Consider the following 14,678-nt stretch of genomic DNA (forward strand, 5'->3'; position numbering starts at 1 on the left):
CAGTGGCTCCCGAGCTGCAGGGCTGTCCCTCAGGGAAGGTGTAGGTAGTTAACTGCAGCTGCTGTTTCACAGAACTCAGAGGTTCACACGTCCATGACTGCTCCTCTTAAGATGTAGGATGACAGCCAGACTGGGGATTAGTCAGGGGATAGTTAGACTTGGGGTTTGGACTAGAGGGTCATTAAATCCCTTCCAACCCAAACAACTCGATGCTTCTCTCACTGCAAGGCCAGCAAGCAGAAGATCTGAGATGAACATATGGACTGCTTTCCTGCAGAACAGACCAGCTGCAGCAGAGGGCAGCCAAAGTAGGCTGCTGATCTGGGGACTCTTTCCAAGGAAGTAATGCCAGTAAATCTTGAGCAAAGGAATCAAATCTGGGTGCTCCCTCCATCCTGGGAGTGAAGGATGTCACAAACTCTGTTTTAAAAGAGTGCAAGCTGCATTTTTTGTGGAGATGCTTTGAGAGGGTCTGCCACACCTAGTTGTTTCATTTTCATGGCAGAATACCTTTGTTTTAATTAATGCAGGTTAAATATTTGCTACTCTGATAGATCCAACAGCGCCGTTTGTCAAAACTGCTGGGGGACATAAATGTCATGGCACAGCACGATAAATTCTGTTTATGTCTAGAGTTTTAGGTCCTGAAGTTAGAGAATGTAGACCTCTTCATGATTAGGCACTAGCTGAGCAGGGGTGGTTCGAGCTGCAGCTTTCAGTTTCTGTGAGTGCCCCTCAGTTAAGTGCCTTACCCAGGATGTCAGAGGAAGACTCTGGAGGAAGGCAATGGCATCCAGGCTTTCTATATCCTTGGCTACTGTCTTAAACTGTAGACTATGTACCTTTTTGGTATTTTTCATTAAGGATACTTATTCACAGAAACTTAGCATTACTGTGTTGGAGGAGTTTATCTGAAACGTCTGGAGTGTAAGCAGAGCCCAGACAGTTGTGAATACATCCTTAGCGAGAGGAATAGCTACGTAAAACATTTTGTAATGGACTGATATCAAGTAAAACTATCTAAAGCATTAAGTATTTTTAAAGTTTCCACTCAGAACAAAGGTAAGAGAGAAAGGCATTTATTGAACTATTTTAGCATGAGTCAAAAACTTTAGTGCCACTATCAAATTGTGAGATGTGTCGGGGTCGAATTGTTTTATTCTTTTTTTAAAAAAAGATACTTTAGAAAATAATCAAATAATTGTATTTATCAGATCAAATCCCAAACTGATTGCACTTAGACATTTTTCTGTTTCATGATCAGGTTGGGTTTTTCTGAGAAAAAGCACACTGAGAAGCCCACTGATGTGGAAATCATTCAAGCTTATGCTTTTCAAATGCATGTTGAGTTCTTTGTGAAGATTTGATGCGTTACATAAACACTGATTATAATTATTGAGGACAAACAGGGTCCCCAGAAGGGTAAGAGCTGGAGAGCTGGTATAATGTAGACCAGCTGCTGTAAGTGTTCAAGATGCCAAGAGCATAACAGGGTTTCCTTCAGTCCCAGCTGGTCTGCATGAAGGGAAGGGCTGGCTTGGAGGCTGTGACTTAGAGGCCTTCTCTCCTCAGTAAGCACAGGAATTGGCTTTCCAGCCCTGCAGCCTCCCTGGAGACAGCCCCAGGTGGCAGTGGGATGGGACACTGGGGATCACAGAGATTAGCCACGTGAGTGGCAGCAGGCTGCAGACATCCGAGCATTTAGCTGACTAGTATTAGACTCAAGAAATCATTTTCATTTCTTGCAGAAATGTTTCTATCTTTATCAGGAGCTGGGAACTTTAATGTTCTTAACCATGTCTATAAATACTGAAAACAGTGAGGATTTTCTCCTTTGAGACATCTCTATTTTTAAGAACACAGTTGGTAGTCACAGACATCTCATCCACACAAGTGCTGTGCCAGCAGTAGCACCAGTTCAGGTGCTATTCCTGCAGCCCCGCTCGGGGCCTGGAGTCCCTGCGACAGCGGGGCCTGGCTCCGCCCTGCCCGCACAGCCAGGGGTGGGTCAGCAGCAGCAGCGGCGGTGCAGTGCCCACGGCACCCAGAGAGAGCCACGTTTGGTCTGAAGGTTTGATCAGGGGATGGTATCTGTCACTGTTTGCTGCAATGGAGCATTCTGTAACCAGGCTCTTGAAGAATGGCTAAAAAGGCAAAATAGGGGATTTTCTTGTGAAATGCAGGTTTTAAAATGTCACTGACACGCAGAGATCCCTCTGATTTCTAGGGGCTGCTGAATATGCAGAATTTATGCTCATCATGATTGAGGTTATGAACACGCAGTGCTGGCAATGCCTACCAGCACCAGAACTGTATTTACCAACAGCACCTCCCTGCTGTACCAGTGATGCCATCTTTAACACTCATGAGAAGAGAATAATTGGCTCTTTGCCCAAAATCACCACACAATTACTATTAGCACAGCAGTTAATAAATTAGTAACTGCTGAGATGCATTTTTGTTTGGTGTAACACACACATGCAAACACACATCCCATGGGTGGTGTGGGGACCTCAGGAGTCACCAGGGGCCACTGGGGACCCCTCAAACAGGGCTCACCTCCCCTTTGTCTCCCAGGCCCTCCCACTGTCACACTTCCTGAAAGGCCTAAATCACAGGATCACAGAACTGTTAGGGTTGTAAGGGACCTCTGGAGATCATCTAGTGCAGGCCCTGCCAAGGCAGGGTCACAGAATGTCTCCAGAGATTAAGATTTCATGGCCTCCCTGGGGAGCCTTTTCCAGTGCTCTGCCACTCTCAATGTAAAGTTCTTCCTCCTGTTGAGGTGAACTTCTTGTGTTTTCAGTTCAATGCCACTGCTCCTGTCACTGGGCACCCCTTAGAGTCTGGCCCCAGCCAGGCACTTCAGGCTGGAGGAGACTGAGGCGAGACTTCATTTCAGTCTTCAACATCCTCATGAGGGGAAGTGGAGAGGCAAGCAGCAATGTCTCCTCTCTGGTGACCAGGGACAGGATCCAAGGGAGTGGCTCGAAGCTGAGTCAGGGGATGTTTAGGTTACATATCAGGAAAAGGTTTTTCACCCAGAGGTTGGCTGGACACTGGAACAGGCTCCCCGGGAGAGTGGTCAAAGCACCAAGCCTAAGAGAGTTCAAGAAGCACTTGGACAACATTTTGAGGCACATGGTGTGACTCCTGGAATGTCATCCTATGCAGGGCCAGGAGTTGGACTTCTTGATCCTGATGGGTGCCTTCAAATTCAGCAAATTCTATGATTCTGAGCACCTGCCTTTGACATATTTATATGCATTAATGAGATTCCCCTCTGTTCTTTCATGACTGAACAGGCCCAGCTCCCACAGTGTCTTCACATACGGGAGATGCTCCCGACCCCACATCATCTTTGTGCCCTCCGCTGGACCCTCTCCATTAGTTCCTTGTCTTTCTTGCACTGAGGATCCCAGAGGTGGGCACAGTAAGTGAGAGTGAGCACAAGCACACAGAGCCGGACACGAACGCAGTCTGCCGGCGGGAAGGGCAGGGACGGGGACATTCCCCTGCCGCGGTGCCCGCGCTGAGGGGCGGCAGGCAGCGCATGCGCAGCGGAAGGGGCCGGGGGCCACCGCCTCCTCCCTCCGCCTCCCCGCGGGCCGGGCCGGGGCGCGCAGGCGCGGCGGGGCCGGGGCGGGCAGGGGCGGCGGGGCCGAGCGGCGGCGGCGGCCGGGGGGAGCGGCCGGGGAGGTTCAGCCGCGCTCTCGCTGTCCCTGTCCCTCCGCGCCATGTTGTTGTGAGCCTCGGGCGGGCGGGAGGGGAGGCAGGAAGGAGCGGCGCCCAGCGGGAGCGGCAGGAGGAGGAGGAAGGGGCCGGCGGGCGGGCAAGCGTGTCCCAGCGGCCGCTCCGGGTCCATCGCCGCCAGCCAGCCCGTGAGTACCCCCGGGGGGCCGGCGCCGCGCTGGGAAGGCCGCAGGCGGGCGGAGCGGGCGGGCGGGCCCCCCTTCCTCCAGCCCCCTTTTGTCTGCGGGCTCGGCTGCGCGCCGAGGGAGGGGAGAGGGAGGGGAGGAGGAGGAGGAGGGGGAGGAGGAGGGAGGGGGCCATGTTGTGGCAGGTCACCGGGCGGCGCGGGGCCTGCGCGGCGGCCTCGCCGCCTTTGTGTCCGCCCGGGAGCGGCGCCGAGGTGGGGACAGCGAGCGCCGTGAGGGGCGGTGGCGCCGGGGGAGCGGGCGAGGGAGGGGCGGCATTGTGCGCTCTGAGGGGCTCGGGGGGGCCGACCCCGGCCCGGCGGGGTGTGCGGGGCCGCGGTGGTGCCCGGGGGAGCCTCGGGGGCCCGGGGCAGACGGGGGCGGACGCAGCACCGGGGCTACAATGGGCTCCGGCTCGGGGGGGAGCGGAGACGGGGGCGGCGCTCGGACCCCACGGGCCATTGCGTGGCTGGGATCACACGGGCTTTGTTCGAACGTACGAAAAACTTGTGTTATTTTTTTAGTGCTCTTAAAGATAATAACCGCTTCCTGAGAGAGCAGCGAGAAGGCCGAATGCCTTTGGTAGCTGGTGGCACACAATGAAGCGCTAGGGTTTGATTCTGCTTCAAACCTGCCCGTGCAGACCACAAAAACAAAAAGTTGAGGAAAATGCCTCCTGTCCTGAGTGGATCGTGCGTACAGCGAACAGTTTGGGGTTAATCTCCGTGGCAGTTATTGTGCAAAGATTTTTGGGGTTTGTTTTGGCATTGTTTTCTTCGTGTATTTTCTAAGGTCAGATCCTTATTTCTTTGAGAGACAATATTTTGGGACGGTTTATATTCTTCTCGTTTACAGTTTGTAGCAAGATGGCTTAATACCAAAATGTGCAGCGTGTTTGAGATGTGATAAAGAGGTTCTTATCACCTGATTTCGGGATGCTTTTTTCTGAGCAATTGGATGTGTATGAGCAATGTGAATCAGTAAAACTCTTAATTCGCCTAATATTCCCTATATATGCTGCCTGTTAACAAAATACTTTGAGGTTTATTTTACTTTCTCTTTGTTGCATCTCCACCGAGAGGTCAGGCCTTCATAGTTTCAGTGAGCTGGTGGTGTAGCTCTTCAGGTATGTGGGATATGAATGCATTTGAAATATAATAACTATGCCATGTTACCGTTTTTACACATAAAGCATGGTTTTGTGTTATATTTAGTGACGTCTAGATTTAGAACCAGATGTTAACAACAGTCGCAGTTTTGTTGAGAAGCTGAGGGAAATGTTGCCTGATTTGCTCAACAACTCTGTGTCAACACGAGTATAAATATGCTAGGGAAGTGGGAGAAGGAAACTCACATTAAAAGGGAAATGCTAATTTAGTGGTGGTGTAGTTTGGGTTATATGGGTGGAAATGACACCAAATCACCTGACAGTTTCTGAAGTGTTCAGAGTTGAAAATTTGGAATTTGGCCCAGCAGAATGGTTAGTAGGCAAATGCATGTGAGAAACTGCTTGATAATGCACATTCTGCAGTTTATTATGTGGATGTTGTGCATAGGAAAGTCCATGTTATTTGAATACTCTTTTTTCTGCATTAATAACAATGGTTTGTTTTTATTTTTTTCCTGGAGTGTCACTCTGTAGTAAAAAATCTTCTGTGTTCGGGATGTTGGCACAGCTCTGAGGCAATTGTAATTGTATCTGCTGTCGTGATTGAGCTAATGGTGCAAGCAGTTGGCTGAAAGAGCTGGGCTCGCCTCCCTTTTTTTGAGAAGATGCCTCTTGTTATGACAGTTTATATTAAATCTCACAGTGGATTGTGGAGTACACTGAAGGCTCTATGTAGCTGTTTTCCTTGGGTGTTCCTCTGCAATGCTCTCGGTGGGCCAGATGTTGTGCATGTTTAGGGCAAGTGTGTTGACAGAACATCAGCTTGCTGAAAATGTGAACTAGATCTGATTTTTGAGCAGCACTTTCTAGCTCTTGCCCTTTTAGATATTGCCCCCTCTCCTTCATTTAGTGATATTTGAGTGTGCTCTGAATAATCAGCGTGTGTAGAAGCATTCTCCTTGATAATTTCATCTTTTGCTTGGTTTCCAAAATCCCCAAATTATTAGACCAAGTTTTTATACACAGAGGCAAGTAAGCCAGTAGAAGGTTTGAATTCCTGCTTTTATGTCTTCCTGCTTTTTTTTTTTAATGTGGAATTATATGAAAATCAGCTGTCTGTTGCACTAAGAAGAAACCTAAATTCTCTTGAATGTTAAATTATTGAGAATCTCCTGTAAAATGAGGATTAATACATTGAAATATCTTTTTACAAAGTTTGATAGAAACTCTACAGAGGAGACAATATAAGACAGTAGACATGATGTGTAAGTGCTTCTCATTGTGTGTGTCAAAAGTGTAGGCATGTAAGAGAGTTATCTGTCTTCTTTCTCTTCGAGTAATTCAAGTGAAAATGTTTGCCTCATTGAATTGGGATTTCCCCACCCATAACATAACTGTTGTCTTGCTTATTGCACATAAGCCAGTGCCTCTTACCAATGAGGAAAGAATTCTTTCCTTTAAAAGCTCCTGTAACAAATAATACCAATTGTGTCGTGTTGCTAATAATGAAGTTGGAGGCACTTTACCATCATATAGTGGAAAAGCATTTCAAATTGCATCAAAACATGTAAAGAATTCAGTTCTAGCTGCTTCAGTGTCATTTCAAACAAGTTATATACAGTTTATACAATGGCTTGCATGCTGAAACTTTACAGCAAGATTTAGTTTGGATCTCGCTCAGAGTACCTGCTGTGGCTTTTAGAATAGTAGGCAAGAGCTGATATGTGAAATGTTTAGCTTACAAATAAAGACTACTTTTCTCCAAAGATTATATTTCATTATTGCTTAAGAGATGCTTTTTCTAAACATGGTTATTTAAGAGCAGTTGTGGGTATGTAGAAGAAATACATCTGAGGAGGTTATGACAACCATCTTAGGAGTTAAGAGGAAAATGCCTAACTCCATAGCAAAAGCATCTCAGTAATGAGCCACACTAGATTTTTTTTGCCAGTTCTCTGTATATGCATCTCTTTGCACTAAACTTGAGTGGTGATATGATCTGTCCTCTGCAGGCTCTGCTAAAAACACATCTGCAGCCTTTCTAGGCAGGCTTATTTTTTGACACCAAATATTTGTGTACCTTGGACTAAATAGTCTGGTTTACATTTTGTAATTGTGATTATTTTTAATTTAATTTTTCATACAACTCCAGGATAGGTTGCCTCTTGCTTCACGGAGGTGTTGGCAAAAGTCTCAGTTACAGGTAATAGATCTGGTTGTCTGTCTTTCCATATAATGCTTTCAGTATGTAAATCCTGGTGGAAGTAAGTGGAGTCATGTCAGATGTATGTGTTCATAACTTTGCTCTTAGATTTCATCCATGTTTTTTTAGGAAGAATTTTGGGTGATGGATTGAACTAGTCATCTAGTCATTTTGCATGGCTGATAGGAAGTTTTATGTAGAATTAGGTCATAAATCTCTTCAAAAAGGAAGTGAGTTTTTAAAAGCTGCATTAATTCTGTAACTCTTCACATGTGTGTATTGATTAAATACAAAGCTAGACTTGCTGGAAATGACTTTGTGTAGTTGATCTAAACATAAGAAGTCTAGCTTGACTCCTATATTTCAAGTATCTTCTGCTTGTCTCCTCTATGATATATATTGCTTAAATTGTACTTCTGGCATGGCACAATGATGAGTTAATCACATAGTCTGAAGAAGTTGCAGAACTTCTGTTACTACAGTATTTTGACAATAAGCAAATACCTACTGTAACAGTACTGATAAGACAAAGTAGGTTTATATCTTGCATTACTCACAAAACCAAGATTGCTCAAGACTAAAAAAAATACTACCATATAACTGTCTATATATTGTATTTTTCCTTAAAGATGTGACATCTGGTAGTCTGTAAGATTCCATGAGTAAGGTAGAACTGTGTAGAGGGATTAAAGGACTGGTTTATTTTGTCTGTATTTGGGATCTAAGTGTTGTAGTCTGATTGAATATCTATCCACATATGTTAGATTTTAATTGGACTTGCCATTTTCCTCTAGCATGAAAAAATAAGACATTTCTAAGAGTTGAATTTTTTTTCTCCCTTAAGTACTTATCTGAGGTTGTAGGTGGTATTTTGTGCTTTATTTATGTCCATTCAGATACCAAGAGGCTGATAATACATCAGTTCTGGTAGATTAGGAATGTGGAGATCATTAAGTGTGGGTGTTCAGGCAGGGACAGGTGCTTTTTCCTGACAAGGTTTTATCAATACCAGAGTGTTTTGCTGCTGTCATTTATAATTGTTTTAAGACAAGTCTTAAATGTTTCACAAGTGAGCTGTTGAATTTAATTTTAATCTGAGTCTGAAGTCTTGGTTTTGTGAAGACCCCCACATGTACTGTTGTGTGGGTTAGAGACCTTTAATGTCAATTACTGTGTTAGAATGTTGTGTGGCTTAACACATTTGAAAGAACAATTGAGACTGTGCTGTAAGAGTGAGATGTAGTTCCCACAGCAAAGTTAGTTTTCTGTGCTACTTTGATACATAGTCTCCTAATTATAGAATCAGACATAGCAGTATAACAGAATTAGTGGTTTTACACATCATGAGTAATAATGTAAAAGAAACTGCTGCCTTTGTGATTGAAAATTGTATTTTGATTTTTTTAGCAAGGAAATACGTGGGCTAGCATTTATAATGTATGGAGCTGTACCATTTTAATATACTATTTTGTAAAAACCTCTGTGGTGCTTTTTTTTTTTTCTTGTAGAGTCGTAATTTGGCAGTGGCATTTAAGATTTAAAGTTTAAATCAGTAAACATATTTCCCAATAAGTATTGTTCTTGTATTTCTTGGACTTCTTTTGTTTTTTTCCAGTCCTAATTTATTAGAGCTATATATTTAAAGATATGTAGGAGGGCCTTTTTTGTTATTAAAAGTTTTTCTTTTTAGCTTCCTATGTGGAATGAGCATTTTTTGTGTCCTGCTAGGCATGGATGAAGTGTCCTGGCTGGAGATGAGGGGAATGATGCGTTGTGTGGAAGCCAGTGGGGCTGGAGTAGGGGTTGCCCCACCTGAAGCAGCAGCTGCAGTAACAGCAGGGCCCAGTTCAGGTGGAAACACTCCTCACACCATCCCTGTACTCTGGTGTCAGCTGCTTCCAGTGCCCAGGTACCCCTCAGTGAAGGTTCCCCATGCCACAGTTGGAATTTCTTCCAGCAGCAGGCTGGAGGCAGCTGTGCCTGGCAAACCCTGCTGGCCCACAGGAGATGGGGTTCATATAAGTCATCCAGGAGGTCGTAGATTTGTTTTTCATTGAAACAGTTGCTGTGTTTTGTGTCAAATCCACATCTTTAAGAACAATATGTGTGAATTAAGCTGATTTTTCAATACTGTAATAATACAACCTAAAACTTACCATTCATTTTGTTAAAGCAGTTATACATTTAACTGCATAAAAATAATTTTGAAATGTTCAGTTGGAACCATTTTTTAACTTGCATAGGCATATCATATTTCTCTGAGTGCCTGTTTTTTATCAGAACATGATAAAATAATTAGTTTTGAATTTATGCAAAGCAATTGGTTCAGTTTGAAAAAGCATTCTCTCCTGGTAGGCTTTATGAGAAGTAATATGCATTTAGTACTGAGTCTTAGTTGTTACACTTAGAGATAAGAATGTTTTTTTCAGGTGAAGTAGAAATAGAATTAAGTAGAAATAAGAATTAAGTACATTAAATAAAATGTAACTCTCCTTTTGCATATGGTAACCAAGAAGAAAAACAAAATCCAGTTTTAAGTCTTTTGCCCTCAAATGTTTGACACAGCTTCCCAAGTTTCTTTTAAAAACTTTTGTTTGGATTTAAAGGTAGGAATTCCTTCCTCCCCCAGGATTCTGGTAGCGTGGCGCAGTTTAGGTCCACAAGGAACTTCTTACACCTTCCCAAGTACCTAGGGACTGTACATAAAAAAATGTAGTAAGTACTGGAGCAAATGTAAATAAGCAAAATTTGCTGACCTCACAAGCAGGAATGCCTGTTGAGTCTTCATCATCTTCTTCATATGTTCTTTCTCATTCTTTGATTCTTTTGGTGTTTTGTTTCTGGCTTTCCCTTTTACTGCTTTCTTCCTCTTATATTGACCTACATAGCAAAATAGAAAACCTTTTACCTGATGTCTTGTTCATGCTGTATCCCATTCTTTATTACTTGTGCAGAAGCCATAAAGCTGTTTTGTAAATCTAAAATTTGACAATATTTTATTTGTCCATTTGGATACACTTAGTGAGAATGAAAAGGATTAATTTTTCCTCACTAATGGAAGTTGCACAAGTAATGGTTCTGATTTTCACTAGCATTTCTCAAGGCTGATGGGTTGTGTAAGGTAAAATTATTCCCAGATAAGTAAGTGCTGAATAACAGTTGCATCTCCCTTCTGCCATCTGCTTTCCATCCCTGGTGATCAGAGCCATGCCTTTATCAGAAACTTTCTTTAGTTCAGTTAAGTCCATCCAAATACTTCTGGATGCCTCTTGCAGGTGACTGCCATGAACCTCATATGTGTTTTCTGGTAACTTGAATGGGGGATGCAGAGGAGCTACTCTTAATTTTTGAGGTGCTTCACTGGTTCTGTGTGTTATGAAGATTTGGTGAAGGGGAAGCTGCTCTTTGCTGTGCATTATCCATGTGGGAATAGTAGTTTTCACCTTACTGTCATCATCTTACTGTTGTGCCATTTTTTGCCTCATTTGCTCTCCTTCTTCAGTAGCAATATAAACCAGCAGAAATCAAGGATAGATCAGGGGACTTCTACTTCTCCATTTCAATTTTTTGAATTCTGTATACCAGTGTTCTTTGGGATTTAGTTAAGATGAAGGTTACTGTTTTGTTCGAGGTGTTTCTGGTTTTTCTGGATTTGTTTTTTTTTTGTGGGGGTTGTTTGTTTGTTGTTTTTGTTGTTGTTTTGGGGGGGGTTGTTTTTGAAAACTATAGAGTTAGATGTACCAAAGAAATGGGTTTTCTAAAATCTGTATTTATGCAAACAGTGGAAGGAGTTTAGCTAGGATTATGTTCTGTGTCTACTACACAGACTGTGTAGGTTAAAATACTAGAAATAGAATTTTTTGTGCATTTAAAGAAAAAAGGAAAGAAAACTAATAGAAGCAAAATATAGTAGATAAATATCTTGTAATGTCTGATGTTCAAAGAATCACTGGGTAGTTTGGGTTGGAAGGGACATTAAAGATCATCCAGTTCCAACCCCCCCACCCTGCCATGGGCAGGAACACATCCCCCTAGATCAGGTTGCTCAAAGGCCCATCCAGCCTGGCCTTGAACACTTCCAAGGATAGGGCATCCACAGCTTCCCTGGGTGCTGATGCCAGCAGTGCCTCACCATCCTCATGGTAAACAATTTCTTCCAAATACCTGCTGTAAACCTGCCCTCTGCCAGTTTAAAGCCATTTACCCTTGCCCTATCCCTCCATGCCTTGGTCCAGCTTTCCTGTAACCCCTCTGGGTACTGAGGTACACTAAGGTCTCCTCAGAACCTTCTCTCCTCCAGGCTGCCCAACCCCAGCTCTCCACCAAAACCCCAAGAACTTCTCCCCGGCATTGTGCTCCATGCAGTTTTTCAGGGATGTGTTGCAGGGTGGTAGAAGTGCTGCAGCCTTCTTTGAAGTGTCTCCTTGAGAAGCTGCTCAGAGTAAGGCCACAGGAGCAGCCATTTCAAGCCTTGCACACACATAGGCCCAGGTAGCTCAGCAGAGGGCCAGGAAGGATCCTTGTGTGATGTACTCCAGCCAGGGTTTATTGCATCTGCAGCGCCACAGGGAGCAGGGACAAAGACAGCAAGGTTAAGTGGGGGGACACAGGGGCAGTGCAAAGGGCAGTGGCTTACAGGGGAGACTGGGCTGGCCACCAGGGCTACCACAACCAGTGAGGAAACTGGGAAAAGAGAAACCAGGGGAAGTTTGGGGAAGGAAACTGGGATGGATCAGTGTTAAGCAGGAGTCCATGGGGGAGTCCTTTCTGTCTGCCCAGGTAGGAAAACTCTATGGTAAGTCTCTCCTAGGCAATGCTCGGGGGATTTCCCTGAGGGGGAAGGATTCAGAGGATTCTACAGGAATAGTCTTCTGTCAAGTAAGTCCCATGAGCCTGAGGCCTTAATTGGGAATTTGAAGTTAATAGAGAATGTGGAAAAACCTTATATCCACTTTGATACTAGAAGATACCTGATACTTTCTGAATGACACGGTGATCCTTAGAAGTGAGTTGAAAGAGTTGTTGCAAGCAATTAGACAAACAGGCCAACTTGGTTGGAATCACTAATGGATTGTGAAGAGTCTTCAAATTAGTTAAAATGCCAAAGAATCTCTGTAGGAAAATAGGAAGTTGATAAATATACTTCATTAACTGCAAGAAATGAATTCCTGGGAAGACTACTGAAACATTATGTTGGTCTTCTGAAAGCCATCTGAAATAACTTCAGAACTGAACATAAGGCAGCCAAGTCTTTAGTAAAGATAATTACTTGTCTACTAGGACATTTAATTTTTACTGTGGTTAAAGACTGAGGAGTTACTTGTCAGTGTCCCTGATAAGGAGTTATTGAGGGATGAACTGTGGGAATTATCACTGAAGTGTCAATAGTTGGAAGGCAGTTCATGCCATTAATAAGATGCTTTAACTTTTGGTCAGCTCTGAAGTGATCAAGTAGTTGGATTAGTTTATTCCTTCCAGCTGAAATACTCTGAGTCAATTCACAGTAGCACTGTAGGCCTTTGATTGATCAGAGAAAGATGAAATGGGTTCTCCTGGAGATCCATGGTGGTATTGAGGCTTAGTGTACCTGAATTTGGAAATTACCAAGACTAATGAAAGAACTCCAGGTGGCACAAACATTTAAAAGAAGAGGAGGAAACTCAAACACACCACAAGTGGATTCAACACTTGGTTGAAATGGAAAATTCTTTTGCCAAGTGTCCACTTGACACATTGGTGTCCAGATTAACCAACCACTGGCTCAGAACTAACATCATTGTCTTACAGAACATTTCAGCATAAGAGGCACAGAAACATGCCAGTTGTTATTATTCTCAGTCTGATGTTTATCTATATCTGCTTCAGCTGCACAATAAAAATTGAAGCGGTAGACAACAGTTACTGATGGCCGACACTTCAGAGACTTGAACTGTTTTGCAGGCAGAGGGGAAGTCTCTAAACAATAATTTGCAGCGTAGAAGAGAGCAGAGGCTGAAGGAGCATGCTTTGCATGAGAGGTAATAGCCAAAAACCTTTGGACACTCAGTTGAGTAGTCGTGCATGCAGAACTCCTCAGTACAAGATGTCAAAGCCAGCACTGTTAATTTGAGTTGGGACACCACCATTGACATCTTCCATATTAAAACAGTAGTGACCATCCAGTCACTGACAAGGTTAAGTATAAACTCCTTAACCTAGAGATAATCATCCCTGATTGTCATTAATCTTTCTTTAAAATATTGAATAGTGAAAAGAGTTATAAAGGATAACAAGCTGAGTAGGAAAGATATTTCACTTGAGTCTTTGACATTTTTTTCTTTCCCTCAACATCAAAAAAGCATTTCAGTCTCTGGTAGCAGAGCATTTGAGGAAGACTGCTGTGTGCTGTGGCATCATCCTTTTGTTCACATCCCCATGGGGCTGCAAATAGGTTAGTGATCTGTTTGTCATAAATTCACATCATTTCAGGAATGAAGAATTGTCTAGGATAGAAAGGTTTAGTGATTATCAATCAGTATGTAATATTTGGATTTACAGAGAAGAAGTTTTTTGTAAAGTCAGGACGTATTTTCTAGGATGTCAGACTACTTGCAGATGTTCTTCCACATGCTGAAGCAAGCAGCTACAGCAGTGTGATACTGCTCAGGGTACTTGTCCTGTCTTTTCCTATTCAACTCCATCTACTTCCCTCCCTCATGGCAAAGGTAGTTAAACACTTCATTAGTTTAATCTGAATACTTTAGGTTGTGAATTTTAACATGACCTGGGTGGTTTTGTGTCTTGCTTTTGAAGAAGCAAGAGGTGATAGGCAAGACTGACAGAGAAAGGCTTTGGCTATTGCAGCCTTTTCCAAAAGTCTAAAGGGTAGTGGTGCTATAAACAAAAGAACATAAATTGTGTCTTTGCCCAAAGTTTCAATTGAGCTGCAGTTGCTGCAACTCATTTGTGTTAGAATTGACAAACATCTCGAAGTTTTGTGAGTAGCTGCTGTAACAAAGAAAAACTCTTCCTTGGAGGGGAAGAGGAGAGAACAAAGGAAAGAGTCTTACTTAGTTCAAGAGCTTTTTGGTAATTCTGTGGTCTGGAGGAGAAGCTGTATGTTTCAGTATTTGTAAGTATCCATCCTGACTTCCGTGGGGGTCTATTAGAACTAATATAGCCATGAGAAAATGTGTAGATGCTATTAAACCAGCAAAATGTGCAGGTACTTAACAGGATGAAACAGACAATTCCTACCAAAAATTCTGCCTTGGTTTTTTAATAAGATTATTTTGTTTTTCAAATAAGGTAGACTAATATGTTTGAGCAATAGAAATTGGGAAAGCATTTTCCCATATGAGACCTCACAGTCATGTAGCCATTCCTTGAAACAATGAACATAATCTTTTCATTCAAATTGAAAACAACATAATCTGTTTCCTGACCTTACAGTGGGAATTGCATTTCCTCA

General features: G+C 43.2%; 1 protein-coding gene across 9 annotated transcripts in view; it reads left to right on the forward strand.

Moving 5' to 3' along the window:
• Nucleotides 1-3,825: 3,825 nt before the first annotated feature.
• PUM2 (pumilio RNA binding family member 2) overlaps nucleotides 3,826-14,678 on the forward strand; it is a 68,825-nt gene continuing 57,972 nt past the window's right edge. For 8 of the 9 annotated variants that reach the window (XM_058019486.1, XM_058019490.1, XM_058019493.1 and 5 more), the window contains exon 1: nucleotides 3,826-3,881. The gene's annotated coding sequence lies outside the window, so the exon portion shown is untranslated. Of the gene's footprint in view, nucleotides 3,882-4,421; nucleotides 5,044-14,678 lie in introns of those variants that run through there. The other variant, XM_058019487.1, reaches the window with a different exon arrangement.

The sequence above is a fragment of the Melospiza georgiana genome, chromosome 3, assembly GCF_028018845.1.
Source record: "Melospiza georgiana isolate bMelGeo1 chromosome 3, bMelGeo1.pri, whole genome shotgun sequence".
NCBI classification, from domain to species: domain Eukaryota; kingdom Metazoa; phylum Chordata; class Aves; order Passeriformes; family Passerellidae; genus Melospiza; species Melospiza georgiana.